At 45.9% G+C, this 11,710-nt stretch overlaps 1 protein-coding gene across 1 annotated transcript in view; it reads left to right on the top strand.

The window, feature by feature from the left end:
• The window catches only part of KMT2B (lysine methyltransferase 2B), a gene marked incomplete in the record, with an annotated part of 4,527,268 nt that overhangs the window by 4,353,239 nt on the left and 162,319 nt on the right, over positions 1-11,710 (top strand).

Below are 11,710 nucleotides of genomic sequence, written 5' to 3' on the forward strand. Positions count from 1 at the left end.
TGGCTATTCCTCCTGTTTTAAATCTCATTGATGATGTGTACTCTGAGTCTAGTATTACCCCTGACTCCCTTCCTCCGGCTCCTGTCAAACCCGACAGGTACTTTCCCAGGGCCCTAAAGGAGTTGCAACCACCACTACTAAAAATCCACTTCCTTCTGAAAGGGAGTCCAGGGCTTTAGAGAGATGGGGTAAAAAAGTGTATACTACTTCCACTCTTTCTATGAGAGCATTAAATTGTCAATTCTATGATACAGTACCAAGAGTATTTGTTAGATGAATTGCATAAAAAACTATCTTCGCCTGAACCCCTAGATCGCAAGGCACTTCAGGATCTGGTACATAACTCCCAGCAGGTTAGCAACCATTTCTTGCAGTGTGGTTATGATGCATTGGAAGCTTCATGTAGGTCAGCAATGACAGGTGCAGTCATACGTAGACATGCTTGGCTGAAGGAACAAACACTGCCAGATCATGTTAAAGCAAAGCTTCTGGATGCTCCGCTGGAAAAGTAAAAGTTATTTGGCTCCACGGCTCAAGAGGTCTTAAAGAAATTTGAGGAAAAGGCTAAATCAGTACAAACAGTCAAAGATTTTCTCCAGGTCCAACCACCAAGATTCAGCAGAAATTGGCCTTCTAAGAATTGGTCCTTTCCGGACACAGACAGATTTCAGAGGCAGAAACAGGCGTGCCAGAGGTAGAGGGCAAGCTCGAGGCTCCTACAGAGGACGTCAATGGCAGCCCTCCTTACCAGAGAGAGGTACTGCAGGACCTACAACTACTACACAAGGACCATCTCAATGACTTGACTTTGATCCCGCCAACCAGGGCTCAATTGGAAGCACCTTTGGGCGGAAAGCTATCTTTAGTCTCAGAAAATTGGCACAGTATTACAAAGGACAAATGGATACTGCAAATAATAGACAAAGGATACAGATTCCATTTTCATACATTACCAAAAAGACAAGGCATGCCAAACCTGCCACCAAACCAAAGGGCAGAGGCTTTCAAACAAATTTCCAAACTACTACAAATGAAAGCAATAGAAAGGGTTCCTCTCACAGAACAAGGCCAAGGATTTTACTCCAGACTATTCCTTGTTCCAAGAAAAGAAAAGCAATGGAGGCCTATTCTGGACTTGTCCGCACTGAATACTTACCTCATCGTGCCAAAATTCAAAATGCTGACCTTACAGCAACTCCTTCCCATGCTGGGCAAGGGGTCCTGGCTGGTAACTCTAGACCTCAAGGAGGCATACCTGCATGTCCCTATCAGACAAAGTTGCAGAAGACACCTCAGATTTTCTTGCAGGTTCAGAGCATTATCAATTCTCAGCATTGCCCTTTGGCTTATCTACTGCGCCCATAGTATTCACGAAATGCCTGGCATCAGTAATTGCATATTGCAGACTTCAGGGGATTCAAATATACCCATACCTGGACGGCTGCCTCATACAAGTGGACAGCCAGCAAACACTGGTAAAACACTTAAACTATGCCATCCAACTACTACAGGCCTTGGGATACACAGTCAACATTGAGAAATCAAGACTTGTTCCATCCCAACGAATAATTTTCCTGGGTGCAAAACTTTATACAAACACCCAAATGGCTTTTCTCACAGAACAAAAACAAGCACAATTACCGGATTATTTCAGAAATCTGGCAACACAAACCCAGCTAACTGCAAGGAAAATCCTGCAGGCCCTGGGTTTCATGGCATCTTGCATTCTTCGGATTCCACAAGCAAGGCTGCATATGAGAAACTACAATGGTACCTAAGGAGTCTATGGTCTCAGCACAGTCACAGCCTAGAAACTTTGATCCCCCTCATTCCATGCCTTCAAAAGGAATTCCTGTGGTGGGCAAAAGCAAGCCAGTCAAACATGGGCCTGCCTTTCAGCAAGCCACATATCAGCCAAACCATTACAACGGACGCCTCAGACCATGGATGGGGAGCGCACATGGAGGGCAGATGCATTCAAGGACAATGGACACAAAAAAAATTACATCTGCACATCAACCCAAAGGAAATGCTGGCAGTGATACATTCCATCGAGGCTTTCAAGCACTTCCTGCACCAGGGTCACCTGTTAATAAAGGCAGACAGTACCACAGTTATGTGGTACATAAACAAGCAAGGAGGTACCCATTCATACCCTCTTTGCAGGCTGGCAATGAATCTGTGGGAACTTTCCCTAAAACTCAATATAGAGCTACAATCCCAGTTCATACCAGGGAAAGGCAATGTACTGGCGGACAGCCTGAGCAGAAACATCATGAATCTACACGAATGGATGTTGCACCCAGATATCTCTCTCCAGATAACACAATCATGGGGAAGGCCGGACATGGATCTTTTTGCTTCACACCACAACCATCATCTGAGGAAATTCTGCACAAGGACATACCATCCTCAAGCATGGAAAGTGGACGCCCTCTCCTTCAGCTGGAATACTCTAACAGTATATGCATTCCCTCCGCTGCCATTAATGACCAAGGTCTTACTGAAGATCAGGACAGAGCAACCAAAAGTAATTCTGATAGCTCCGGACCGGCCAAGACAACACTGGTACCCAGGAGCATGTCATGCACAAAACCTTGGCCTCTACCACAATGGCCACTCCTTCTGACACAGCACAATTACAAGACTCTGCACTCCAGCCTAAAAACCTCACAGCTGACAGCCTGGAAAATACCTTGACTCCTCGCCAGGATAAACTATCCAAGAGGGTAAAGGATATCATCATGGAAGCCCGGCGGCCTTCCACAAGAAAAGCATATTCAGCAAAATGGAAAAGATTTCGTACCTGGAACACCGCAAAGGGTCAAGATCCGACAGTGATGAGCATTCCACATATTCTGGAATACTTGGCTGAAATGCTCCATAATGGCCTTTCTTATTCCTCCATAAAGATTCATGCTTCAGCAATTTCAGCAGAGTACAACACTGATCCACCTGTATTCTCTCATCCTCTGCTAAGGCAGTTTCTAAGAGGGATAAAAAACATCAACCCTCCAAGGAAACCACCAGTGCCTACATGGGACCTTAACTTCATGTTGGAAAAATTAACCCTTCCTCCCTTTGAACCAGCAGCATCTTCAGAACTACAATTCCTGTCTTGGAAGACTGCCTTCCTTCCGGACATAACCTCAGCAAGAAGAGTATCTGAGTTACAGGCCCTCATGGCAGTACAGCCATTTCTCATTTTTCATCAGGACAGTGTCTGTTTGAGAACCAATCCTTCATTCATGCCAAAGGTGGTATCCAGGGTTTCACTGAACCAAGCTATTCACCTGCCTACCTTCTTTCCAAATCCACAAAATAAAGGAGAGAAACTTCTGCATACTTTGGACATCCACAGACAGTTGCGCTACTATTTGGACAGAACTAAGACTTGCAGAAAAACTGACCAACTCTTTGTAGCATATGCTGCTGGTGTACAAGGAAAAGCAATTTCCAAACAGACAATTTCAATATGGATAGGAAATTGCATTTGGTTCTGTTAGTTTTTTCATGGAAAAGCTGTGCCAGCTAACATAAGGCCTCATTCCACCCGAGCAACAGCCACCTCCACAGCCTTCTTAAGAGGGGTGGCTACAAAGGACATTTTAGAAGCTGCTACATGGAGCTCCGTGCATACATTTTCCAAGCATTACAACTTGCCCTTATATTCCAGATCCAGAGCAGGCTTTGCTACTGCGGTCCTGCAGGGCATGTTAGCTACACCATCCTTTTTTTAGGTCCTACCTCCCCCAACTTGGCTATGGTATTCTACCCATATGTAAGGACTGCAGATGCATCCTTGAAGGACATAGTACAGTTTTGTACCTACCGTAAATGTAGATGTCCGATAGGTATGCATCTGCAGTCAGGTTTTCCCTCCCTCCTACCCCTCTGTGGTATACTTTGGGTACCTATCCCTCATTGTAGCTAGCTAGGGTTATCTTTTATGGTGTATTTGTTTTTTTATTGCTGTACATGTTTGGAATTTTTTCATCTCTACAAATTTAGCCTTACTTAGAGGGCAACTGGCATCTGGGGCAAGAAAAACTGAGGAAGATGGCGTCGGCTGACGCTTTTATATCCCAGGCGCTCTGACGTCGGGAAAAGGGCGACATCAGCTGACGCCGGACCCAGACTTTGGAATCTGGCCGACCGAAGGGCTGCCTGAGGCAGGACAACCCATATGCAAGGACTGCAGATGCATACCTATCGGACATCTACATTTGTGGTAGGTACAAAACTGTACTGCCTTAGTGCCGACAACCACTTCAGTACCGACCCTTGTCTGTGCAGACCAGGCCTTCGGCACCGATGATTACCTATGTGCAGACACCAGTAGTTCAGTCCATTACAGCTCCGTTGTTCCCAGTGCAGGCCACCTCCGTGGTGGGCACCAAGTTTGCTCTGTCCTTGGATAGACCTGACTCTCCCTCAGCCATGTCCATGAAATCCGCTAGAAGCCTCTCTGAACACGATGTGTTGCGTCTTGTGGATCAAGTGCTTTTGGCCAGAGGTATCCCACCCCCCCCAGGAAGGTGATCACCCTTTACCAAAGACCCCTACTTATTCTACTCCTTCATAGCCTTTGAAGCCCCTTGATATAGCACAGTCTTCCCCCACTATGGTTCCTTTTATGGACCTCACTAAGGAGCCGCAGTTGCTTTTGTGGTAGGAGTCTCTTCTCAAGGCCCAGAATGTCGGCTGTGGCGTACGTACTTTGGCGTTTCACAGCCATCCAGGGACTCCTGAGTCGGGCAGGCTGAACCACTTAGGCGAGGGGTGACCCCTGCCCTGGGCCACCATCCCTCTTCAGCTGGACCGGCCTTCCAGCTTCTGGAGAAGGTTCTGGTGTCGGTTGGTGATCCTATGCTATCACTCTCCCCATCCCACTCTAGATCACAATGTACACAACCCGTTCTAGCAGAGACAGGGCACAAGGGCCTTAGGAAGTACTCCCACAGGAGACCCCTTTTGAGCCATCTTCCCCAGCTTTTCCCTCTGAGGAAGATCATCAAAAGAGCTTGTGCAAGAGGAAGCACATGGACTCCACAGAGGAGCCCCTTACTGAAGACACAGACTTTGATGATGGGGAAGGGTCCCCTCGATCACCCTCTGAGGTATCCTTTGGTGATATCTTTGAATCCTTAAACAGAGAGGTGACTGGCAGCCCTCTAACCCGACCTCTGAAGAGTGTGTGTTCCTGCAGGCCTTTCGTGCCAGGCCCCCTACCTCCTGGGTTACTCTACCTGCCGAGGAACGTGTCTGTCTCTTCGTGCAGTGTGTGTGGAAGGCTCCTGACACCGTTGAGCCTATTCCCCGGAGGCTAGATAAAATTTTGTCCCCTACTGCAAGTGATCCCCATTGCTCCAAAGGTCTTCCTGTAGATGCGTTGGTGGTGGCCACAACTAAAAAGGACCTGGTGGAAGAAGAAAGCCAGACTGTCCATCCAACCAACAAATGGAATCACGGGCTCTGGACAGAATAGGGAAGTATACTTTTGCATCAGTGACCTTCGCAGTCAGGTTCCTGAACTGTATGGCACATTTTACCAGGCTTCAAAGAGACTTAATTTCTGAGCTCTCTGAAACTTTGTCTGGAGCTGTGTCTGATGAGGTCCGTGACAAAGTGGCCTCTCAGCTAGCCACCATCGAATCGATATCTAACTCCTCCATGCGCCTGATATCTCACACATCAGAAACAGCAGCTAGAGCGGCGAGTTCAGGCATTTGTTTTGAGACGACATGACTGGATGCGATTGTGTAATTTCGCAGAACCCTTCAAGGCTTCCTTTCTCAACGCTCCCATCGAAGCCTCGTCGTTCAGACCCAGGGTTAAAAGCACACTGGCCAGATGTGAACAGGACGGTAAGACCCTTTCTGCTGTGGGTGTCCGTTATTCTTCCCCTCAACGGGCTTTCTCCAGAAACCAGAAGAGTGGGAAGATATGGTACAAAAAGTCTCAAGGTTCTTTCCGTGACGCACAGGCCGAGTTCTCCCCTAGAGGCAGAGGGGGCAACTCTCAGGGAAGACGTCCCTTTTGGGGAAGAGGGGGTTCCAGGGATTCTTTCCCTGGCCAGTCCTACCAACGCTCCTGAAGAGCGGCCCAACTGCTTTCCTCTGAAAGTGGTTGGGGGTCGTTACTCTTTGTACCCTTCTGCTTGGCTAACCATTACCACCGATTCTTGGGTACAAAGGATAATAACCAGAGGTTATCATATCCCCTTCGACCTTTGCCCCGCTCCCCTAACAAGCTTACCCGATGTTCCACCCAGTCAAAGGGAAGAAGCAGCGTTAGAGATTTCAAAGCTGCTAAGAAATAGAGCCCTCCAAATTAGTCCCTCCAGACCAGATAGGATCCGGATTCTCCTCGAGACTATTTTTGGTGCCAAGGAAAACCCGGGGACTAGAGACCAATTTTGGATCTCAGTGTATTGAACATGTTTGTAAAAGTACAAAAATTCTGGATGGTCACAATACAGTCTATCATTCGCTTTTGGAAAAAGACAGTTGGATGTGCTCAATAGATCTTCAAGATGTGTACTACCACATAAAAGTGGACAGACCATCAAGAAGATTCCTTCGCTTCCGTGCGGGAGCCAGTCATTACCAGTTCAGAGTACTGCCCTTCGGACTCTCTACAGCCCCCAGAGTGTTCACAAAGTGCATGGCAGTTGTCACAGCTCACTTGCGACTACAGGGATTCCAGGTGTTTCCACTCTGCCCCCACCAGACGGAAGAAGCCCTGGCATACTCTCTCCTCCCTGCAGAAAGGCTAGGCATAACCATAAACTGGCAAAAATCCAATGCCATCCCATCTCAGTCCACGAATTCATAGGGGTCATCTTGAATACAAAGAATTGCAGAGCATCCATTCCAGAGCACAGAATTCTAAAGATAAAGGAGCAACTGATTCCAATCTTTTCAAGGGAGAAATCCACAGCTCATTCTGTTACCCAGTTGTTGGGTTCCATGGCAGCCTCCATTACGATTGTCCCCCTGGCCAGGTTTCACATTAGGCTTCTACAATGGCTACTGCTCACCCAATGGTATCCCTTTCAGTACCCTCTTATAGGTTCATAGGTAGGTACTAGGCTACTGGCCCTAGGGCCTATATAAGCCTAGCCAAACGGTACCCTGGCTTTTGCCACCCAAGAAAATAATTTTTCTGTGCTCCTGTGAAGCAGAGCCACAGACGTGATCCCCGGGGTGAATTCCCTATCTCCCATCCAGTTATCAAGATTTTTCTTGAGTGCTAATGAGGAGCTTTGTTTGATATAGATAGGTAGCTTGTTCCAGAGCATGGGAAGTCTCTGAGATAGGAATCTTATCCATCCAGCATGTTCTGTTTATTGTGATGACAAGGTTTAGGTCCCTAGAGCGTGTAGCTCGGAGGGATTGGGATTTCTTTACGTGGAGCATGTCCAACAGCTCTGGGTTTGATATAGCTTTGTATGTTAGTCAGAGATCGCCTCTGAGTAGGCGATATGAAACAGAGTAAAGCTGGAGTTTTTTGAGACTGTCTGCGTAGGGCATCTGTTTGAGGCCGGTAATCCTCTTTGTGAGGTATTTCTGTGGCCTTTCCAGTTGTTGATGTCTTTTGAGGCACATACCAAACCGGGGCGTTGTACTCTATAATGGGTCTAATGAGTGATGAGTAGAGGGGAACAATGACCACTTTTATCCTGGATGAGAAACTTTTTGTGATGAGGTGTGCCACGTAGAAGGATTTCCTGAATACTGTGGCGGTGTGATTATCAGAGACTACTGTCGACCTGTGTCCCAAGGTCTCACAGTTTCGGTGTTAAGTAGACTACCGCCTGTGTGGTAGTTCATGGGTACAGAGTTTTTACCAAAAGGGATGGCAATGCACTTTTTGGCATTGAGCTTGAGGCCATGGCTTTGACACCAGGCATCTGTCTCAGTGAGGCCCTTTTGTAGGATGTCCACATCGTTAGGAGATTTGATTATGGCTCCTAGTTTGCAGTCATCTGCGAACTTTGTTAGCCAAAAGATCTGTGTTAGCCTGTACTTGAGGGAAGTATAGATACCAAACAGGAGAGGACCTAGGACTGAAAACTGTGGTACTCCACTTGTCACTGGTCTGAAGTTGGATTTAGATTCTGCTACTTTCACAGTGTGGGTTCGGTCATTGAGCCAGCAACCCATCTTGTGACATAGGGATTTATACCTAGTTTAGTGAGTTGGTCTATAATTCCAGAGTGGGGGATGGTGTCGAAAGCCTTGGCAAGATCGAGATAGGCTGTGTGTACCACCTTACCCTCATCTACAGCTTTGGTGACCGCTTCAAAAAAGTTATCAGGTTTAGGAGACATGATCTGCCTTTTACAAACCTGAACTGGGTAGGGTCCAGAGTCTGGAGATTACCAATGTCATTGTTTATAAGTTCCATGATGATACACTTCATAGCCTTGCAGACCAGGCTCGTCAGGCTAATGGGGCGGTAGTTCCTAGGGTCCATGGTGGCTCCCCCTTTGTGGAGTGGGATAACCGTTCATCCAAGATTCGGGTAACTCTCAGGTGCAGACAAGATCTAAATTGGTGGATGGGTGCACAATCCATCACAATGGTCTCGCCCTTCTCCCCTCAACAGCCCAAGGCTACAGTGACCATGGACGCCTCCCTGATGGGGTGTGGGGGGACTATTTCAGGGACAGACCATCCAAGGTACTTGATCCAAAATGGAGGCCCATCTGCATATAAATGTTCTAGAGCTGAGGGCGGTGCTTCTGGCGTTGCAAGCATTCCATCCCCTGCTGCCGTCTGGGACTATTGCGATACAATCAGACAAAATGGCGGTGGTCTGGTACATCAACAAACAAGGTGGAACCAAATCTTGCCCCCTCTGTCGAGATGCCACGAGGATATGGCAGTAGGCGATGGCTACCAACCGCTTTCTATTAGCAACGCACATTCCTGGGAGTTCCAGCGTGATAGCAGACAGACTCAGCAGGTGTATTCTACAACCTCATGAGTGGTCCCTGAATCCCTTGATAGCGGCAGAGATTTTCAACCGCTGGGGTCTTTTTTGCTGTGACCTCTTTGTGTCCCTGACCAAGTACAAATGCAGTAACTATTTCGCCCCGATTCCCCCTCTGGGACAGTCACCCAGGGACGCTCTAGTCCACAATTAGCCTTCTGGTTTGCTTTATGCATTTCCACCTCTCCCCCTCATTCCCCAGTTTCTGAGGAAAGCCCACCGGTTGAAGAGCAAAGTAATCCTCATAGCACCATATTGGCCTCGTCAGATTTGGTTTCCCTTCCTTTGGCCTGACCTGCTATATCAACGGTGGATCTCCCATCCGCAGAATCTGATTTTCCCCATTCCTTTGCTTGCCAGGCAGAATGATCTTTCTTTGCCAGTATGTGATATTCTTATTGCATCTCATAAGTCTTCCACTAGAATTACATATCTCAGCAAGTGGAAAAGATTTACATTTTGGCTGAAAGAAAAATAAGTAGATCCCTTTGCAGCACCAGTGTCGATAGTACTGGAATATCTGTCTATCCTATTTCAGTCCGGTCTATCTGCCTCTACCATTAGAGTTCATTTGGCTGCAATATCTAATTTTCATGATGGTGTCCAAGACTCTTCTCTTATGCAAGACTTTCATAAAAGGAGTGTATCATCTAAGACCCCCTTTTTGAGAACCTACACAACCATGGGACCTGTTATTAGTCCTACAAGCTTTGACAATGCCACCTTTCAAACCAGCTTCTTCTTGCGACCTCAAATGTTTGTCATGGAAAACCTTGTTTTTGGTCGCCATTACTTTGGCGAGACATCTCTCTGAGCTTCAAGCCTTATGCATCAAGAGACCATATTTGGTTTTTCATAGAGATAGAGTGTCATTGAGAACTAATCCTTCCTTTCTGCCAAAAGTGATCTCTGAAATGTCCATTAATCAAACCATTGAATTCCCAGTTTTTTTCCCCAATCATTCAAATGAAGGAGGGTATTGCCAACATACCCTAGATATTGACAGACAAATTCACTTCTACTTGAACAAGACTAAGGCTTCTCGTAAATCAGACCAGTTATTTTTGGCCTATTCTGGACCTAGATTAGGATGTGCTGTTGCTAAGGTCACATTGGCTAAATGGTTAAAAGACTGGGTAACCTTCATTTATAGAAAACGTAATGTTCCATTACTTACTACCATAAAGGCTCATTCTACAAGGTCGGTGGCAACTTCTGCTGCCTTCCATGCCAGAGCCTCTTTACATGACATTGGTGCAGCTGCAACTTCGGCTACTCCTAATACCTTCATCAATCATTACAAATCAGATTTGGCTCTCCAGGGGAAGAGCATATTTTGGTTCTATGGTGTGGGGAAGAGCATCTTTTGGTTCTGTGGTGATCCGGAATGTCCTTCCATGTGAGCCTCCCAGGAATAAAGGTAGCTGGGGACTCTGTCCCACATGTAAGGACTGAAAGAGGATTAACAATGTCAGATAAAGAAGTTATGTCTTACCATAACGTTCCATCTGTATGTATTGTTGAACCTCGTTCAGTCATTACGACCCTCCCTCCTTCCCCCTCCTGTGGCTTCTAGTGGATCTCACCATCTGGTTTTGTTAGGTCATTTGACCAGAGGTAGCCTCTACCTTCTTTTGACCTGCAAACTCAATCTGAGGTAACAGGGAGAAGGGAATTCTGGGTAAGAGTTTTTAGCTCAAGAGTTTGTAGCTGGCGCGAGCTTGAAAGATGGCCGGCTCGGTTCCGAGGTTGAAACCGATACCCACATGTAATAACTGAACGAGGATCAACAGTACATATGGAACTTTATGGTAAGACATAACTTCTTTTTACTGCTATAGCCTTTATTTTACCTTCATTTAGTTAACGCCTTCAAAGTACTTGACACTGTTAAAATGTCCCGCAACACTCAGAAGTCAAATTCAGGCTTTGTCATGTACAAAATAATGGCATGACTATTTTTTCTTGGCCACTACACAAATTATATCCCTGACTTTGAGAGGCCCTTATCTTTTAGCTAAATGCTGCAGGTGTCTAGCAAATGGGAAAGGAGACATCACTGCGTGGTCCTTCTATACGAGTTCAGTTTGTTAGAAAGGGCAATTCCCTTTTGTATTTTTTTTTTTTGCCTGTGGTCCATCTTATATACTTATTATTGAATTCTGTTATAATAACTGGGAATGCAAGCACTAAGTATCTTACTCGAGAATTCCCAGCAAATACTATTAAATGCTTTCTGTACATACAAACTAATCAGCATTGACAAAGAGATTTGATGTCTTTTTCCTCCAGTTAACAGTTAGTTTATTGGATGTGACAGAGTCTGACCTCAGCACTTTTCAAGAGCTTGGATCTAGGGCTCTGACTCCTCCCTTACCCATATTTCCCTCTGGTCCCCAGATCTCGTTTACGACTTGATCTTTCGAGACTTGTGATTCGAGGGCTGTGCAGTAGATTTGGATAAGTATTCGTTTTTCACCGTTTTTTGGCTAATCAGTAGATGTCTATTTTAATTCTTTTGTTTCTTACTTTGTAATGTTATGTATTCCAATATTTTATAAAATAACTTTTTTTTTTTTGCTTTCTTGCCTTCCTCCATCTTCTTAAAAAAATCTTTACTTACATGTTCTTTTTGATATGTATGTTGTTTTTCCTAGTGCGGGTTACATAGTTGAGGTTGTTTCTAGCTTAGCTGGTATAAAGCTTTATA

The sequence above is a fragment of the Protopterus annectens genome, chromosome 8.part0 (assembly GCF_019279795.1).
Source record: "Protopterus annectens isolate FY-2018-M chromosome 8.part0, PAN1.0, whole genome shotgun sequence".
In the NCBI taxonomy this organism is placed as follows: Eukaryota; Metazoa; Chordata; order Ceratodontiformes; family Protopteridae; genus Protopterus; species Protopterus annectens.